Source organism: Medicago sativa, chromosome 4 (genome assembly GCF_051527215.1).
Source record: "Medicago sativa cultivar Bolivia chromosome 4, Bolivia_mono, whole genome shotgun sequence".
Taxonomy (NCBI): domain Eukaryota; kingdom Viridiplantae; phylum Streptophyta; class Magnoliopsida; order Fabales; family Fabaceae; genus Medicago; species Medicago sativa.
The window spans coordinates 49,088,755-49,108,709 of record NC_140752.1 but is presented as its reverse complement, the minus strand read 5'-3'; the positions used below and the strand labels follow the sequence as shown (position 1 = coordinate 49,108,709).

Here is a 19,955-nt window from a genome sequence, read left to right as displayed (position 1 = left end):
TGTGGCTATAGGTTAACGAATGAGTGCCAAAGATATGCAAATTTTGTACTTTATAAAGCATATGTACGTAGGTTGAGTAATGTTGTTTGTTTTTACGTGTATAGAGTATAATTTTTTTGGCTTCACGTACGTTAATAGGAAATCTGCGTTTGTTTGCACATGAGTATATCCTTGCAATAATTTTGGATGTAAGCTTTTTCATAATTGTATTTTAGTCGTTTCATGTGGATGGCTTACATGCATTTTGTAAGATAGCCAAAAATAATGTCGAGGGCCCCATGGTATACATTATTTGTGAACAGACTAGAATAATTCAGTCATTATTTTTATTATTGTATTGTTTGACAGCAACTTTCTTATGTTCTTTACCAGTATATAAGTTGGTATAGTTTTATTCTTTGTGTAGTTCAAGTTTTCCATTCATAGGAACCTTGTGTGTATCAATGGAGAGTAGTGATCCATTTAATTCCTCAGACGCTGCCAGAGTCAGAAGAGCTAGAAGGAAGGAGGTTTTAAGGCTGAAAAGGGATGGAAGGCGGTCATTGTATCCAGCTGTTGTCACCAGAAATGGCTGTTAGTATAATTTTTACATTTGTATCTCTGTTTATTTGTTGTAGTTGTTTTGTAATTAGATTAGATTAGATTTAGTCTTAGAGTTAGGTTATATGTTACATTCGTATGAAGTTGTGCTTTTGTTTTGGACCATATTGACAGTGTATAGGCGTGGGAGATTTGGTCTTCCGGATGATTCACAAGGTCCATTATCGTTGTTTTCTCATACGTCAGGTGGGGATGCTAATTTTTTTTGTGAATTTGGTGACTTTTCTTTTTTTTTAGTTGGGTTCTTTTTTATTTTTACATCATTTTTGGGTCTCATTGTTTTTAATTATAATTTGCTAAACAAGGTGTTGGTGGATCCATGCATGGAATCAATTGTGAACATGTTGATTATCAGGCCAGTAACTTGAATTTGTTCACAGGTGGTGAAAATCAAGGTATTTTATTATAGTGTGTACTGATTTTTTTTTTGGATACTTGAATTGCCTCCTTCCTTTTTGCAGCTCTTTATTCGTTGTATTAGTAGCGTAGTAACTTCTTTTTAATTTCTTCATGTACATTTTATATTATAGAGTATGCCGATATTGGAGACCCTGATACAATTTGCCTCGATTGTGGTGCGTTGGTATGGTATGGTGAGAGGGCAGAAAAATATCTAGCATCTCACTTCCCCAAGATTTCAATGTGTTGTATGAAAGGAAAAATTACTATACCCTATATGCTTGAACCACCTCCTTTAATTCGTAATCTTTTTACGGGGCTAGATCGAAGAAGCAGTCATTTCTTATCAAATATTAGATCATACAATAATATGTTGGCTTAAATACGATTTTCGTCCCTGTAATATAGGCGAGTTTTGATTTTCGTCCCTGTAAAAAAAAAAAATTGAATTACGTCCCTGTAAAAAATAATTATTTGAAAAAGGTCCCTGGCCCCATTTTTTTTGATGATGTGGCAAGGTTTTGGCCACGTGGCAGTTGCTGACTGTGCAACTTTGGCCACATGGCGCTGACGTGACAGGCCACATCATTAAAAATTTAAAAAATTGATTTATTTTTTAAAAATTCTGAAAATAGTTTTTTTAAATTAAAAAAATTGAAACAAATAAAAAAATCGTAAAACAAATTCCAAATTTTTTTCAATTATATAATTTTTAATTTTTTTGAAAATATGAAGAAAAAAATTGGAAATTACTTTTTTTTTAAATCTAGACATAATTGTTTGAAAATTAAAATATGAAAAAATTTATATAATTTTAAGTATTTTCGAAAAAAAATTTAATATATAATTTTCGAATTACAAAAAAATTTAATTTTCGAATATTTTCGAATTTTATTTTATTTTTCGGAATTTTTTTATTTTTTTTAATATTAAAAAAATAATTTTCAATTTTTTTTTATTTTTTTTAATAAAAAAAATTGCGTGGCTGCCACGTGGCCAAAGTTGCACAGTCAGCAACTGCCACGTGGCCTGGAAACATGCCACATCAGCAAAAAAGTGGGGTCAGGGACGATTTTAAAACAAATTTTTTTTTACAGGGACGTAATTCAAACTTTTTTTTTACAGGGACGAAAATCAAAACACGCCCAAATTACAGGGAAGAAAATCGTATTTAAGCCTAATATGTTTGCTTTTACATCACTTGGTGGGAAAATTGAGTTTGGTGGGAACGATGGTCGTGGTCCACCCCAGTTTGTTATATCAGGTCAGAATTATCATCGGATCGGTAGCTTGGTTCCTGATGATGGTAGCCGACCTAAGTTTGCACAGCTGTATATATATGATACCCAGAATGAAGTTTCTAATCGTTTATCACATTTCAAGTACTATTTTAGTTTGTCATATTTCTGTTATATTTAGTTTATACTGTAGTTATGTGTTGTAATATATTTTTATATTTCAATTGCAGTTCCATTACTAACGAGCAATTACTTGATACGTCCTTGATAAATGATATATTACGTGTAATGGACGACACCAATACTTTGGTCAAGTGTTTTAGAATGGTTCGTGATTTTCGAGAAGTGTATCATAATGTTCCTGTTCAGTTGCGTTTGTTTCGTAATAGAAATTATGATCCACGAACCTACAATGTACCTGAAATTGGTGAAGTTGTTGTACTGATAGTTGGTGATTTTGATAACTCAGAGGATGGTCGGGACATGGTTGTCCGTGAAAGGGATGGGAATCTTCAGAGGATACATGAGACTCATGCGAAGTATATTCTGTTGCAGTACCCATTGTTATTTCCATTTGGTGAAGATCAATATCAAGAAAATATTGGGTTGAATTCGCTCACGGCTTCGACCTTAGTAAATAAGCGTCGACGTGTATCTCTTCGCGAATTCATTGCTTTCAGGTTGCAGGAAAGGGCTGTAGAGAATTCTGTTTTATTTTATGGTAAGCGTCTTTTCCAGCAGTTTATTGTTGATGCATATTCCATGCTTGAGAGTCAGCGGTTGTCTTGGCTTCGGAGTAATCAGGGCAGTATTCGATCTGGGTTTTTAGCTGGTATTGAAGAGGCTGTTAGTCGTGGTGATATTGAAGCTTCTTCGTTAGGGTCTCGAGTTGTCTTACCTGCATCTTTCACTGGGGGTAAGAGGTACATGTTTAATAATTGCCAGGATGCTATGGCTATATGCAAGAGATATGGCTATCCTGATCTTTTTCTTACATTTACATGCAATCCAAAGTGGATTGAGATACGACGTCATCTTACTCGAAGTGGTAATCAAGCACCTTACAGGTCTGATATTAGTTGCAGAGTTTTCCAGCTCAAGTTGGAGGAAATGATGAACGATTTTAAAGAGGGTAAATTTTTTGGAAGAGTCATCAGAAGTGAGTTATTTTTTAGTACCTAATTTTATTTAAGAAATTCGTTTGAAATTTTGCCCAACATGCGTTATTATTTATGAAATTCTTTGAATATCATACAGGTCTGTATACTATTGAGTTCTAGAAGAGAGGGTTGCCACATGCTCATATCCTTCTATGGCTAGATCCACATGATAAGCTCGAGTCTGCCGAGTCTATAAATTATGTTATTTGTGCGGAGTTGCCTGATCCAAATAGGTTCCCCAAATTATATGCAGCTGTGACAACTTTCATGATCCATGGACCATGTGGTTTTGCTAGACCTCATTCCCCCTGCATGAGTGATCGTCGGTGTTCAAAGTTTTATCCTAAGAAGTTTGTTGGTCGTACATCTTTTGAGGATGCTGGTTATCCCGTCTATAGACGCCGTGACATGGGTGTTACTGTTGTCAAGAACGATGTTGTGCTTGATAATCACAGCGTTGTGCCATACAATCCTAAGCTAATAATGAAATATCAATCACATATCAACATTGAGTATTGCAACAAGTCGAACTGCATCAAGTATTTGTTTAAATACATCACAAAGGGAGTTGACTGGGTAACTGTGGCATTACAACAAGGAGATGATGAGTGTATTCAACAGTACTACGATTGTAGATGTTTGTCTCCGTCGGAGTCGATCTGGAGGATTTTTGCCTTTCCTATCCATAGTCGTTGGCCATCTGTACAACGTTTGACTTTTCATATGCCTGGTGATCAGCATGTGGTCTTCAATGATTATTTTGATTTGGGTGCTGTTTTAAACCAACATAGAAGCAAGAGTACTATGTTTCTTGCATGGATGGATGCCAACCGGGAGTATACAATGGGTCGGTCCTTAACCTACGTCCAATTTCCAAGTATGTTCACATATGATGCCAAAGTTCGCAGGTGGCAACCGCATCAGCAGGGTCAATCAGTGGGGAGATTGACCTTTATCCCCCAAAGTACCCGAGAGTTGATTACATGCGACTGCTGCTTAATGTCCAAGTTGGTTGTACAAGCTATGAGGATATTAGAACAGTTGAGGGGCACGTTTTTGACACATATCGTGAAGCATGCGGTGCTTTGGGTTTGTTAGCGGATGATCGTGAATTTATTGATGCTATCCACGAGGTTGCCTTTTTAGCTTCTGGGCGAACACTTCGTAAGATTTTCGCAAATTTGCTTTTGTCTACTGCTATGAGCGATCCTCTGAAGGTTTGGGAAGCTACTTGGGAGACTTTTTCCAATGGAGTTTTATATGAAAGACGTCGTTCGATGAATTTACCTGGTTGGTAAATCGTCCTTTCCAACATACACGTTAATTTTCAACAATTTGCATTAGCTATGTTTTTCATGTTCGGTTTTACATTGTGATTTTATTTTTGCAGATATGGTGATTACCCCTGACGAGTTGAAGGAGCTTTGTTTGAAGGAAATTGATGAATTTCTTCATCCTAACGGAAAGTCGTTGGCAGACTATGAATGCATGCCAAGGATAACTTCGTCCACATACGATAAATTTGATAATTTGTTGTTGGTTAATGAATTGTCGTATGATTGTGATGACATGTTAGTGCAACACAACCTGTGTTTTTCTTCCTTGAATGTTGAGCAATTGGCAGCCTATGAGTAGATTGTTCGTGCTGTTGATGATAATATCGGTCAAATGTTCTTCGTTGATGGTTACGGGGGAACTGGCAAGACTTACCTGTGAAAATCATTGTCATTTCGTTTTCGATCCGAAGGTAAGATTGTCTTGAATGTTGCTTCAAGTGGAATAGAATCGATACTTCTTCCTGGCGGTAGAACTGCTCATTCACAGTTTGCTATTCCATTGGATATTTCTGAAGAATCATGTTGTCGTATTGAAAAAAATAGCAAGAAAGCTTCATTGTTGACTATGACAACGTTGATCATTTGGGATGAAGCTCCTATGGTAAATAGATGGGCTTTCGAGGCATTCGACAGGACATTGCGAGATGTTATGAGTAGTGTTATTTGTGGGTCAGAAGATCTTCCCATTGGTGGCAAAACAATTGTTTTTGGTGGTGATTTTCAGCAGATTTTGCCTGTTGTTCCCAGAGGAAGTCGAGCTGATATTGTACATGCAACTATCAACTCTTCTCCATTGTGGCGTTTTTGCAAAGTGTTGAAGCTAACTATCAATATGAGACTACAGTATTCAAATGTTGCGTCAGAGGACGAATCGCTTTGAAAATTTGCTGAGTGGATTCTTACTATTGGTGATGGAAAGCTGGGTATCGACAACGATGGTGAGGTTGTGATTGATATTCCATATGATCTTTGCATTGAACATACTGGGAATCATGTGTCCGATATTGTTTCTGTTACCTATTCGTCATTGTTGTGTAATTTACATAATGCTGATTTCTTTCAAGATCGAGCAATATTGGCACCCACTTCGGATTTGGTTGAAAAGGTCAATGATTATGTTATGTCTTTGATTCCTGGTGAAGGCAAGGAGCATCTCAATTGCGACACCATTTGTAAGGTTGATGAAGATGTTGGTATTGATCGTCGGTGGATAACGACTGAGTTCTTAAATGGGATTAAATGTTCCGGAATCCCTAATCATAGGTTATGTATCAAAGTAGGGGTGCTTGTGATGTTACTTAGGAATATAGATGTTGCATCAGGTCTTTGCAATGGTACACGATTGACTATTATTGGGCTGGGTAAGAATGTTTTAAATGCTGAGATACTTAATGGTCATCATCGTGGTGAACGCGTGTTCATTCCACGTATGAATTTGATACCGTCTGATGCGAATGTAGCTATAACTTTTCAAAGGAGGCAATTTCCAATGGTTGTGTGTTTTGCAATGACAATCAACAAAAGTCAAGGGCAGACTTTGTCGAATGTTGGGCTTTATTTGCCTAGGCCTGTGTGAAGGTGAGAAAAACACAAGAAGGGGGGTTGAATTGTGTTTTAGAAAAATTCTTCGTTTCTCCTAAAAACTGAACACACTGATCAGAAGCTAAGCGAGACAGCTTCTGAAGTGATAATCAGAATCTAAATGCAGCGGAATAAAACAGAGAGAGAGAAGAAGAACGACACAAAGCAATTATACTGGTTCCTTCCACAATCCGGAAGTAGTCCAGTCCCCCTTGCACTTCCAAGGAGATTTCACTATGAGTAATATCTGATTACAAATGCTCAAGCACACAAGCAAGAGACTTCCAATGCTCAAGCACACAAGCAAGAGACTTCCTTTGCTCAAGAACACAATCAAGAGACTTCCTGTGCTCAAGCACACAAGCAAGAGACTTCCTTTGCTCAAGAACACAATCAAGAGACTTCCTGCTCAAGCACAACTGCAAGAGACTTCCTAACTAAACAAAATTACACAGAAAATTGTTTAAGGTTGAACACTTGATATACAATCAGAGGTGCTCACAATACAAATCAGATACAGACTCAATGGACTTAAGAATTTCTAAGATATGACTTTGAGACACAGAAATTCTAAGTGAATGCAGAACAATTTCAGCAGAGGTTTGGTACTTGTGAAAATCTTGTGAGTCTTTCGTTCAGCGTTCTTGCATTACCAAAACTCTAGGTCTTCACTCCTTTATATAGAGGTGTGAAAGAGACGTTGTGAAATTGCCAGCACACCAAAGAGTCGTTAGTTGAAGCTTGATCTTTCACCAATGATCTTTTGCCTGATTTGGTTGTTGTCCTATGAAGAACCAATTTGAAATCCATTCCTTATCCAAAGGAACATATATGCAGGCGAGACCGTATTCTGGAGCTGTTTTCTTGTCTTGAAGCGTGGACACAAAACAGAGTAGTGGAGAACGTGGTTGTACAATTCGTACAAAGTACAATGTCAACGCTTTCGTCCAAATTGTAAGCACATGCCTTCAAACGCCTTTGAAATGACCGTTGCAATGTTCCACTAATTTTCTGCTATGTTTTCGAATCCAATAGACAGCTTTTGCAATGTAGATTCTTCAATCTTTGAATCTTTTGCAAATCCAGTTGATATTCAGCTTCTGGTGAAATGACTTCTGATGATGCAGCTTCTGATGAAGCAGCTTCTGCAGCTTCTGATGGTGCAGCTTCTTCAGCTTCTGATGATGTGGCTTCTGGACCTCTTGTCTTCAGAAGCACTATTCTTCAGGAGCAGCTTTACTTCAGGAGCGCTATTTCTTCAGGAGCAGCTTGACTTCAGGAGCGCTTTGCCTTCAGAATCATCTAAGCTTCATTTTCTTTTGCTCTTTATTTGCTCATTCAGAACCAATTAATGATGTAACTTTTTAACTGTGGTCCTGTACACTTGAACAAATATTAGCTAGTCCAATTTACAATTTTTAATACCTTGTTATCATCAAAACTCTTTAAGGTTCATTGTTAAACACATTTTGTTCCAACAATCTCCCCCTTTTTGATGATGACAAACAAAAGTATTTAAAATTGATCAATTGTTGTTAATCTAATTAACAAGTTGACTTTGGGGTTCTGAGGTTTGTAAGCTCAGAGTCTGAGGTTTGTAAGCTCAAACTCCCCCTGAGTCTGATAGTCTTTAAGGTGAGGTTTGTAAGCTCCCCCTAAGTTCTATCCAGGTTAATTAAATTCATTTTTCGCATAATAAAAATATCAGAGCTTTTTAAAAAAAAAAATGAATCAATGAAAGAATTAGCTTATAGAAAAGAAGAATGGTTCAATTAATTTTACTTGAATTTTGATACTTCTTAGTTCGTTCATAGCTTATACCAATTGAAGGTCACAATGATAGAAGTTTTTCAAAAATTTCAAATGCCATTAATGGGGCTCAGAGCCTTTAAATACTTGTCTCATATACTCCCCCTTTTGTCATTATCAAAAAAAATGAAATAAACAAATAAGCATAAAAGACAAAAAGATTTGAGAAAAACTCAAACAAAAGAGAGTATACAAGAAATTAATTAAATAAATCAGATCAAAATATATGAACATGAATATCCAATTATCAGAAGCAGTAAGCAGTCAGAAGCAGTAAGCATTCAGAAGCATAGAGAAATAAAACAAGATGGTTTCAGAAACAAGGACTAAGAATTTAAAACAAACAACAACAAAAAAAACACAAATGTGTGCAACTAAGGGTTGGTTTGTTGTTGTTTCTTCATCTTCTCCATTTCTTCAATCTTCTTCTGCAACAGTTCTTCAAGCTGTTGTTGCCTCTGGAGAAGAGCCTGTTCCCTTTCTCTAGCTTCTTGCTGCTGTTGTGCCATCTGTTTCTTCAGAAGCTTACACAACCTTGCTTCTCTGGTCAAGTAGGCCGTTTCTGAGAAGAAAGGCTGGTTTGCCAGGAGCAGTGTAGAACTTCTTACTCTGAGACTCTGATTCAGATGCTCCATTAACTTCCTGACAGAAGCTTCCTTGCTTCTGATGCACTTAGCCCTTATGCTTTCAATTAGCTCAGTTGCCCGGTTCTGAAGAGATGCCTAGGAGTCTTCATATGCACTTGTGAGATCAATTGTCCTTCGTTGATCCACAAGATTATGCATCTGACTCAGGATTGTGAGAAGCTCAGAATTAATATATCCAGATTCCAGGATGTTTGAGGGTGGTTGTTCAAGGATTTCAAGATCAGAATCACTGATTTCCAAATCTTGAACAGGGTTAGGAACTGGAATGGTAAAGTGTGTTTGTGTGTTTGAAGATGAAGGCTGGTCAGAAGCAATGTGTGTGGTAGAGGTTGAGGCTTGAACATTGACTAGAGAGTTGTCAACATCCATGGGAGTTGGTTCTAGGGAGTGTTCAATTTCAGTTGGTGGTTGTTGTGGTGAAGTTGATGTTTGAGTGTTGAGTTGGGGGTCAATGGTAGCTGTTGGTGATTGTGGGGGTGTTGTGGGTTTATGTGGTTCAGGTGTTTGTTGATGGGGGTTTTCTGAAACAACATTTTCAGAAGCAGCTGCTTCTGGAGTTGCTTTAGAGGCCTTTTCTGAAGTAGATTTGTCTATGGGTAACTCACCTGAGTAGTGGAGAGCAAGATTGTCTAAGACAGAAGTGTCTTCTATTGGTTCAGGTACTGATGGTGAAGAAGGTGAAATGGGGATAGAGGTGACTGGAATCTGGATTTCCTGAACTACAGGACCAGCTTCAGAAGAGATCTTCTGTGGACTAGCAGCTTGAGGAACTACTTCTGAAGTTCCCTCTTCTGGAGCATTCTCCATAAATATCATCATTTCTTCATCCTCATTGTCTTCAGAAGATTTACCAGCAATGGCTCTTACTTCAGCCAATTTCTCTTTGAAGTACCTATCACAATCTTCCATACCCAAGGCCTTGAGCTTTTCATCTCTTTGATGAGTGTATTGTGCTTTTAGATCCTTTTTGTCTGAAATAAGATCAGAAGCACGTTCATCTGCCATCCTTTTCCTTATTGGAGTCATCTCAACCATAGGACTCACAAGTTGAAGGGGAGCCTTCTTCTTCTTCAGCTTGGGATCAGCCTCTTCTTTCTCCATTTCTTCAAGAGCTTCCTCCAGCTGCTCTTGGGTGATTACCAAATCTGCCTTACCTTTTCTTCTTTTCTGAGGAATAGAGGCAGCACCAACCTTCTGCATCTTTCCTTTGTCCTTGATAGAAACAGGTTTAGCTATAGCAGCTTCTGACTCAGTACTAGTTCTGGCCCTCTTTCCTTTAGTAGGAGCAGCATCAGAAACAGCAGCTTCTGACACAGCAACTGCTTTGGCCTTCTTGCCTTTCCCTTTAGCAAGAGCAGCTTCCTCCTGAGACTTCGCATCTTCCTCCAAGACGTACTCAGCTACTAATCTAGCTAAGTGTTCAGGATTACTTTCCTTAACTATGGAAGGAAAGTCCCTGATAATCTCAGATTCTTCTGTGGTCAACTCCAACCATTTCTCATCTTTAGGAGCTGTCTTGAAAAAGTGCATTGAATGCAAAGTCTTGCTACTGATAGTCTTCTCTGCAGTAGAAACTTCGAAGCATTTATCAGAAGCATCCCTTGTTCTTCTCAACAAATCCAGCACTTTCCCTTGATAAAAGATCTCAGAGAGCAATCTTCCATAGGGCACTTGTTTCCTTCCTTTGACTGTGCTTTCATTAATAGCCCAGCAGAGATGATCCAATACATATCTTGGAAAGTTTATCTTTTCCAGATTGGTCATGAAATAGATTGCTAGCTTCTGTTGGTTGTTGGGTTGATCAGACCCACCTGCTCTTTGAAAGAAGCAATCGTTGCTGAATTTCACCAACATTCTATTGTGAATCTCCATTTCAGAAGGCTTAGCATCTTTGTTACCACCCAGAAGAGTGTTGTAGTAGTTTTGCAGCAGGACATCATCCTTCTTAACAATTTCTTGAAACCTTCCTTCTGCATCCATTCTACAAGCTTTAGCAACTATCTCCTCTGTGATGATTACGGGAATACCATCACTTCAGACCTTATCTCAAGGCTACTGAAGGAAGTGGGATTCAACACAATCTCCTTCTTTCCTTTCTTCGACCCAGCTGGTTTATCTGCTGCCTTCACAGGCTTTCTATTGACAATTTCAGCCCTTAACCAGAAATCTTTGACCAAGTTCACATATGTTGGCCCATTTAGCATGTTGAAGTAGCCAGACAGTTTCTGAGTTTCTACGTAGCCTTCCATGTCCACTTCGTACTTCTTGAGTGAAGTGAAGTCCACTGGTGATTCTACTTGGACGATTAAGGATTTTCATGGAATATCCATAGTCTTCTCTTTGTAGATGGACCCAGATTCTGATACGCTTTGCTTGTTTGATGTAGATTCTGAAACTATTGAGCTTGATGATGCCATTTGATGATTGACGAAAATTTGAAGAAGATGAAGATTTTAGGGTTCTAAGTTTGAGAGAATGCGCTTACTTCGCAAGAGGTTTGAGAGCAAATGTGTTTGTTGTGAGTGAGTAGTGTGTGAATTGTCAAAGTGTTAAAAGTAAAACGATTGCAATTCAAAAGAGACAAACAAACATAACATTAATGACAAAATTGGGGGCGCGTGAAAAGTACTTTCAAAGCTATTAAATCATCATTGCCCTTTTAGTTATACACCAACACATACAGGCCACGTAAGAAGTTCACAGAGTAACTACCAAGTTAAATGGGCCAGAAGTTACTTTTTAAAAGGTAACTTCCAACGTTTCCACTAATTCAACTATTCAGAAGCAACAAATCCAGCTTCTGGACTTCAGATGCTGACGTCATCATCAGAAGCGAGTTTTCCTCAGAACCTCAATAAAGAGCTTCTGATGGACTACCGCTTCTGAACTAACTTCAGAACCTAAAATCCTATTCAGGAGCAAGCAAGCATTTAATCAGATACAAAGTGCATGTTCAAATTTTTCTTTATAAAATCAAATCTTTCAACAGTTAAAGGCTTAGTAAATATATCAGCCCATTGATTTTCAGTATCAATGAATTGTATATCTAAAATTCCTTTTTGAACATAATCTCTGATAAAATGGTGTTTGATTTCAATGTGCTTCGCTCTTGAATGCAAAATTGGATTTTTAGACAAACAAATAGCAGCAGTATTATCACAATAAATGGGAATACTGTTAGCAGTTATCTGATAATCTTCCAACTGATGTTTCATCCAGAGTAGTTGTGTACAACAACTTGCAGCTGAAATGTATTCTGCTTCTGCTGTAGACATAACAATAGTTGTTTGTCTTTTGCTAGCCCAGGATATAAGATTATCACCCAGAAATTGACAATTGCCACTGGTTGACTTTCTTTCAATCCTATCACCAGCATAATCAGCATCACAGAATCCAATTAGCTTATAATCTAAGGATTTCATATAAAGGAGTCCAAGATTAGTTGTTCCTTTCAAATACCTGAAGATTCTCTTGACAGCAGTCATATGAGATTCTCTAGGATCTGATTGGAATCTTGCACACAAGCATACACTGAATAAAATATCTGGCCTAGATGCAGTGAGGTATAACAAAGAACCAATCATACCTCTATACAGCTTCTGATCTACTTTAGCTCCTTCATCTTCTTTGCTTAAGGTGCACGTAGGGTGCATTGGAGTGTTCATCACTTTACAATCTTCAAGTTTGAACTTCTTCAGAAGCTCCTTTGTGTACTTTGATTGATGAACATAGACTCCATCTTTGCATTGATTGATTTGAATGCCCAGGAAGAACTTCAGCTCTCCCATCATGCTCATTTCAAATTCATCCTGCATTAACTCAGAAAATTCCTTGCAAAGAGATGCATTAGTAGAACCAAATATTATATCATCAACATATATTTGCACAACAAGAATATCTTTCTCAAGGGTCCTTCTGAAGAGTGTAGTATCAACCTGTCCTTTTTTAAAATCATTTTTGATTAAGAAATTACTTAGTCTATCATACCAAGCTCTGGGAGCTTGTTTCAAGCCATATAGTGATTTCTTCAGTTTAAAAACATGGTCAGGATATTTAATATCCTCAAATCCAGGAGGTTGCTTGACATACACTTCTTCTTCTATGACACCATTTAGAAATGCACTCTTGACATCCATTTGATATAATATTATGCCATGATTAACTGCATAGGAAAGAAGTAACCTGATTGCTTCCAATCTTGCAACTGGAGCAAACGTTTCAGTGTAATCAATGCCTTCTTGTTGACTATACCCTTGTGCAACAAGCCTGGCTTTGTTTCTTGTTACTTCACCTTGCTCATTCAGCTTGTTTCTGAATACCCATTTTGTTCCAATAATGTTCTTGTGCTGAGGTTTGGGTACCAGATCCCACACATCATTTCTTTGAAATTGATTCAACTCTTCTTGCATAGCGAGGATCCATCCATCATCTGAAAGTGCTTCATCAACTGTTGTAGGTTCAATCATTGAGATTAGTCCAATCATTGACTCCTCTTGTCTGAAATGTGATCTTGTTCTTCTTGGACTATCTTTGTTTCCAATGATTAGCTCCTCAGGATGTGAAGACTTGTGTTTGAATGTGTTTCTGGGAGGATCTGCTTGATGTGAGCCATCTTGTGCTTCATCAGAAGCAGCTTCATCTTGTGCTTCTGATGTGGGTTCAGCTTCTGGACTATCTTCAGATTCAGCTATCTGATCAGGTTCTGGAGTAGCTTCAGGAACCTGTATCTCTGCAGAACTTTCACCTTGCTTTGAAGTTTTATCTTCAAGCTCCTTGTCATCAAATTTAACGTGCATAGATTCTTCAACACAAAGTGTTTCTGAATTATACACTCTGTATGCCTTTGACCTTTCAGAGTAACCTAAAAAGATTCCCCTTTGGGCCTTGGCATCAAATTTCTTTAGGTAGAGCTTGTTGTTCAGAATGTAACATGTACATCCAAATTGATGAAAGTAAGAGATATTGGGTTTTCTTCCTTTAAAGAGTTCATATGCTGTTTTCTCCAAAATAGGTCTAATATAGATCCTATTTTGAACATAGCATGCTGTATTCACTGCTTCAGCCCAAAAATGTTTTGGTAAATTGTTTTCATGAATCATGGTTCTGGCCATTTCTTGTAAAGTTCTATTCTTTCTCTCTACAACCCCATTTTGTTGTGGTGTTCTAGGAGAAGAGAACTCATGGAAAATTCCATGTTTTTCACAAAAAGCTTCAAATGGCTCATTTTCAAATTCTCCACCATGATCACTTCTGACTTTCAAAATTTTTGATTCTTTTTCAGATTGAATTTGAGTGCAGAAGCTACTGAATACATCACACGCAACATCTTTACTCTTTATGAATTTCACCCAAGTCCATCTGCTGTAATCATCAACAATGACTAATCCATATCTACTTCCATATAGGGATGCAGTACTCACTGGTCCAAATAAATCAATATGGAGTAATTCTAAAGGTCTTGAGGTTGAAACAATGTCTTTGGTTTTAAAAGATGATTTCACAATTTTCCCTCTCTTACATGCACCACAGAGTGCATCTGAATGATAGTCAATGTCTGGTAGCCCTTTCACAAGTTGTAACTTACTAAGCTTAGAGATTAACCTCAAGTTAGCATGTCCCAACCTTCTGTGCCACATCCATTTCTTATCATTCACTGATAGTAGGCAAACCACCTTCTGATCAGCCAGTTCAGAAAAATTGATTTTATAGACATTGTCAACTCTCTTTCCCTTGAACACAATGGATTTGTCTTTCTTGTTGATTACTGTACAGTTGGGTTTTTCAAAAAGCACATCATAACCATTATCACAAAATTGACTAATGCTCAAAAGGTTATGTTCAAGACCATCTACCAACCATACATTATTAATTGAGGTAGAGGAATTACCAATAGTTCCTGTACCTATGATCTTGCCTGACTGGTTGCCTCCAAATTTCACATTTCCTCCCTCTTTCATTGTTAGGCTGAGGAACATGGACTTGTCTCCTGTCATGTGTCTTGAGCAACCGCTGTCTAGGTACCATGATCTTTGCTTTGGCACTGCTCTTAGACATACCTGCATCATTGACATTTTTAGATTTAGGTACCCATTGTTCTATGGGTCCTGGAAGGTTAGTACTTAAGGCTTTACTCTTCACTTCTTGTACCTTGTGCTGTGAGTTGGGTTGCTTCTGATTAACCATCACCTTAGGTTTTGGTACTTCAGAAGCAGTAACTATCTTCTTTTGAAACTTAGACTTCAGAACCCCAGATTTTGGTTTCACCAGACTCTGAGGAATAGGTTCTGATCTTTTCAGGATCCTGACCTTTGAAGTCTTGGAATCAGATTTGATCATAGCCTTTGACTTAGAGTTCTTTGGCGTTGAAGTAATCTTAGCCTTAGGACTAGAAGCTTCAGGTTCTGATTGAACAACAGTTTCCAACTCAGCCCCTTCTGGTACAAAGAATGTTTTCAGACCTTCCTTGATGCATTCACAACAAGATTTTAGATTGGTTTTCTCAAGTTTCACTTCTGGAAAACCAATTCCTCTGCCATTGTTCTTGTAAATGCTATAAATCATAGAAGCCACTCTGCTTCTGTCAATGCCAGATATAATAAAATCTTCAAGAGCAATTTCATGGTTACTTAAAGGTTTTTCATTACACTTTTCTTGTAGCTTCTGACATAAGAACCTGAGCTGATCTTCATATGTTTTACACATGAAGTCAAAGCCCCTAAGTCCTTGTTCAGAAGCTTTCAGATCCAATAGAGTTGATTTTTGATGTTGTACCAAATCAGCATATTTTTCTTTTAAATCCTTCAACTCATTGGTTCTTACTTCAAAATGTGTAAGAAGTTCTTTAAGTGACTCAACAAGTTCATTTCTGGGAATTTTGGAATATACCTCGTTTTCATCTTCTGAGTCTGAATCTGATCCAGCTTCTGAAGTTGCTGTTGCTACCAACCCAACAGCTACCTTTGCATCTTCATCAGCTTCCTCTTTATCAGATCCAGATTCACTAGCCAAATCATCCCAGGTTGCCATTAAACTCTGCTTAATCTGCTTCTTGAGTTTGCTTGGTTTGAATGTAGACCTTTTTGACTTGTCCTTTGACTTTTCTCTTTGAAGATCAGGGCATTCAGCAATGAAGTGTCCAGGCTTCTTACAGTTGAAGCATCCCTTCTGATCTTCTTTCTTTGAGCTTCTGGAGTTACCCCTTCTGGAGAGAAACTTTCTGTTCTTCTTGGCCAGATATTGAAGTCTGTTTGAGAGCATGGCCATTTCAGCAGCATCTGGTTCAGAATCTGAACTTGACTGTTCTTCCTCTTCAGATTCAACCACTTTGAGAGCTTTTGATGACTTGCCTTTGGATGGAAGAGCTATTGATTTACTCTTCTTAGTAGACTCATGTTCATTAAGACTTAACTCATGAACTTTGAGAGAACTAACAAGATCTTCGACACTTAAAGTGTTTAAATCTTTAGCTTCCTCAATGGCAGTCACTTTTGGTCTCCATCTGGCAGGTAAGCTTCTGAGTATCTTGCTTACATGATCAGAAGCAACATAGCTCTTCTTTAGAATCTGTAGCCCAGAAACTAAGGTTTGAAACCTTGAGTACATTTCCTCAATAGTTTCATCATCCTTCATCTTGAATAACTCATACTGATGTACAAGCAGGAGAGCCTTTGCTTCTTTGACCTTCTTGCTCCCTTCATAATTTGAACAGAGAGAAGCAAACATAGCTTTAGCAGTGGATTTGTCACTCATCTTCATGTATTCTGCTTTGGGTATGGCAGTGACAAGGGCTCCTCTGATAATATGATGCTTCTTGTAAAGTTTCCTCAGTTCTGGAGTATGTTTCTTTCTATCCACAGCAGCTCCTTCTTCATCAAGGACTAAATCACCAACACCATCTTCCAGAATATCCCATAATTCTTCATCTAGGCTCATGATGTAACTGTAAAAGTTGGTCTTCCACCAAGAGAACTCTTCAGCATCTCCATTGAACTTTGGAACTTTTCCAACACTGGTTTTCTTACTATCACTATAATCATGTGAGACATGTTTATAGCTAGTATCACTAGGACCAGTAGGAGGAGGAGTAGACATGTTTTTCTCAGATCTTTGACTGTTGCACGGTTAAGTGTTACACAACAGACCAAGGCTCTAGATACCAATTGAAGGTGAGAAAAACACAAGAAGGGGGGTTGAATTGTGTTTTAGAAAAATTCTTCGTTTCTCCTAAAAACTGAACACACTGATCAGAAGCTAAGCGAGACAGCTTCTGAAGTGATAATCAGAATCTAAATGCAGCGGAATAAAACAGAGAGAGAGAAGAAGAACGACACAAAGCAATTATACTGGTTCCTTCCACAATCCGGAAGTAGTCCAGTCCCCCTTGCACTTCCAAGGAGATTTCACTATGAGTAATATCTGATTACAAATGCTCAAGCACACAAGCAAGAGACTTCCAATGCTCAAGCACACAAGCAAGAGACTTCCTTTGCTCAAGAACACAATCAAGAGACTTCCTGTGCTCAAGCACACAAGCAAGAGACTTCCTTTGCTCAAGAACACAATCAAGAGACTTCCTGCTCAAGCACAACTGCAAGAGACTTCCTAACTAAACAAAATTACACAGAAAATTGTTTAAGGTTGAACACTTGATATACAATCAGAGGTGCTCACAATACAAATCAGATACAGACTCAATGGACTTAAGAATTTCTAAGATATGACTTTGAGACACAGAAATTCTAAGTGAATGCAGAACAATTTCAGCAGAGGTTTGGTACTTGTGAAAATCTTGTGAGTCTTTCGTTCAGCGTTCTTGCATTACCAAAACTCTAGGTCTTCACTCCTTTATATAGAGGTGTGAAAGAGACGTTGTGAAATTGCCAGCACACCAAAGAGTCGTTAGTTGAAGCTTGATCTTTCACCAATGATATTTTTCCTGATTTGGTTGTTGTCCTATGAAGAACCAATTTGAAATCCATTCCTTATTCAAAGGAACATATATGCAGGCGAGACCGTATTCTGGAGCTGTTTTCTTGTCTTGAAGCGTGGACACAAAACAGAGTAGTGGAGAACGTGGTTGTACAATTCGTACAAAGTACAATGTCAACGCTTTCGTCCAAATTGTAAGCACATGCCTTCAAACGCCTTTGAAATGACCGTTGCAATGTTCCACTAATTTTCTGCTATGTTTTCGAATCCAATAGACAGCTTTTGCAATGTAGATTCTTCAATCTTTGAATCTTTTGCAAATCCAGTTGATCTTCAGCTTCTGGTGAAATGACTTCTGATGATGCAGCTTCTGATGAAGCAGCTTCTGCAGCTTCTGATGGTGCAGCTTCTTCAGCTTCTGATGATGTGGCTTCTGGACCTCTTGTCTTCAGAAGCACTATTCTTCAGGAGCAGCTTTACTTCAGGAGCGCTATTTCTTCAGGAGCAGCTTGACTTCAGGAGCGCTTTGCCTTCAGAATCATCTAAGCTTCATTTTCTTTTGCTCTTTATTTGCTCATTCAGAATCAATTAATGATGTAACTTTTTAACTGTGGTCCTGTACACTTGAACAAATATTAGCTAGTCCAATTTACAATTTTTAATACCTTGTTATCATCAAAACTCTTTAAGGTTCATTGTTAAACACATTTTGTTCCAACACTGTGTTCTCCCATGGCCAGTTGTATGTTGCTGTCTCCAGGGTTACGCGTAGACAAGGTTTAAAGATACTGATGGTTGATGATAATGAAGAACCTTCGTTATCAATGCTGAACGTTGTTTATAAGGAGGTTTTCCAGAGAATTTGATTTGGATGTGTCCGTTGTTGACGCATATGAATAACTTCGTGTTTGTATAATAGTGTATTGTTATGTAATTTATGCTCTCAATGTCTATGTATAATAAGTAGTACGTGTTTGATGTTAATTAATGTTTATGTGTAATAACAAGGAAGTATTCCATTGTTAATATTTAATCCCGTGGTAAATTGTATTTGTAATTATTTATTTTCCAACTTCCAATTATAATTTTAAATTTTTTTAAAGTTTTGTACAATAATTGTACGGAGTTTGATTAATGGTTCAAACAATTCCAATGATCGTGAATAGTAAATTCAACGATAACTATGTCAGCAATAGTAACGGTAACAGTGAAGAGGGTACAAGATTTTTTCTATTTGTACCCCATCTTCGTTTTTTTTGACGTAATTCTTTCAAATTTTAGTTATATATTTGGGATGTCTAAGTCTTTGCTTATTTACATAATTCTACTTATTATTATATGGTTACCTTTTGTTATTGTTAACATTGAAGAGATACGAACTGTAACGCCCGTCTTAATTATTTGATTATTTAGAAATATATTTATATATATTTATATGATTTATATGATTTATGATTTAAGTGATTTTCATGATTGATATGTGTGAATTTTATGATTCATGAAGTTGAGTAGTTTATATGATTTATAAATAAATTATGTGGGGTATATGTTGTTGTGAAGTTGTTATGTTGATATGACTTATTTTATTATTAAATAAAATAAGATATGAGAAATAAAATAAAAATATTAAAAATGTGGCTGTGTTGTGAGATGAGTAAAATTTAGTAGTGAGAAGAGTAATATGAAGAGATAAATAGACAGACATAAGTTAGAAAAACAGTACGTACGTTTTTGGAGAAAAAGGGAGAAAAAGTCAGAAGAGGAGAACAAGAGAGAGAGGGCTGCGATTTTTGCAATTACAAGGTAAGGGTGAGACTAACTTTCAATATAATTAAGGGTATGATTCTGAAGAATGAATTAAACATGATTAGGTTGAGTTTTTGTGAGAATTGAGAAATTAGGGTTTTGAGGTTGTTATAGATTATTGATAGTATAAAATTTTGTTAAAACTATGTATAGATGTTTTACAGTTCATAGATTAATCCTATACCAATGTTCTAATCAGTATTTTGGAATTGGGTAGATGAATTCGGGATTGTCGTGTGAAATATTGATGTTAAGTGTTTTTGCAAATAAGTGACTAATTGAGGTTTTGGAAAACGATTTTTTTTGAGTGTTTTAAACCTGAATTTTTTTCTGTAGAATATGATAGAGCTTAGTGTCAGGAGCGCGTAGGCGAAAACGGCATCGAAAATGGATTAACGGTTTAAGTTTTACGCATGAAAACATGAAAGGTAGACAATCTGATGTTGTCTG

At 37.3% G+C, this 19,955-nt stretch overlaps 1 pseudogene; it reads left to right on the top strand.

Moving 5' to 3' along the window:
* Positions 1-443: 443 nt before the first annotated feature.
* On the top strand, positions 444-18,565 carry LOC146929530 (uncharacterized; annotated as a pseudogene).
* Positions 18,566-19,955: the final 1,390 nt, after the last annotated feature.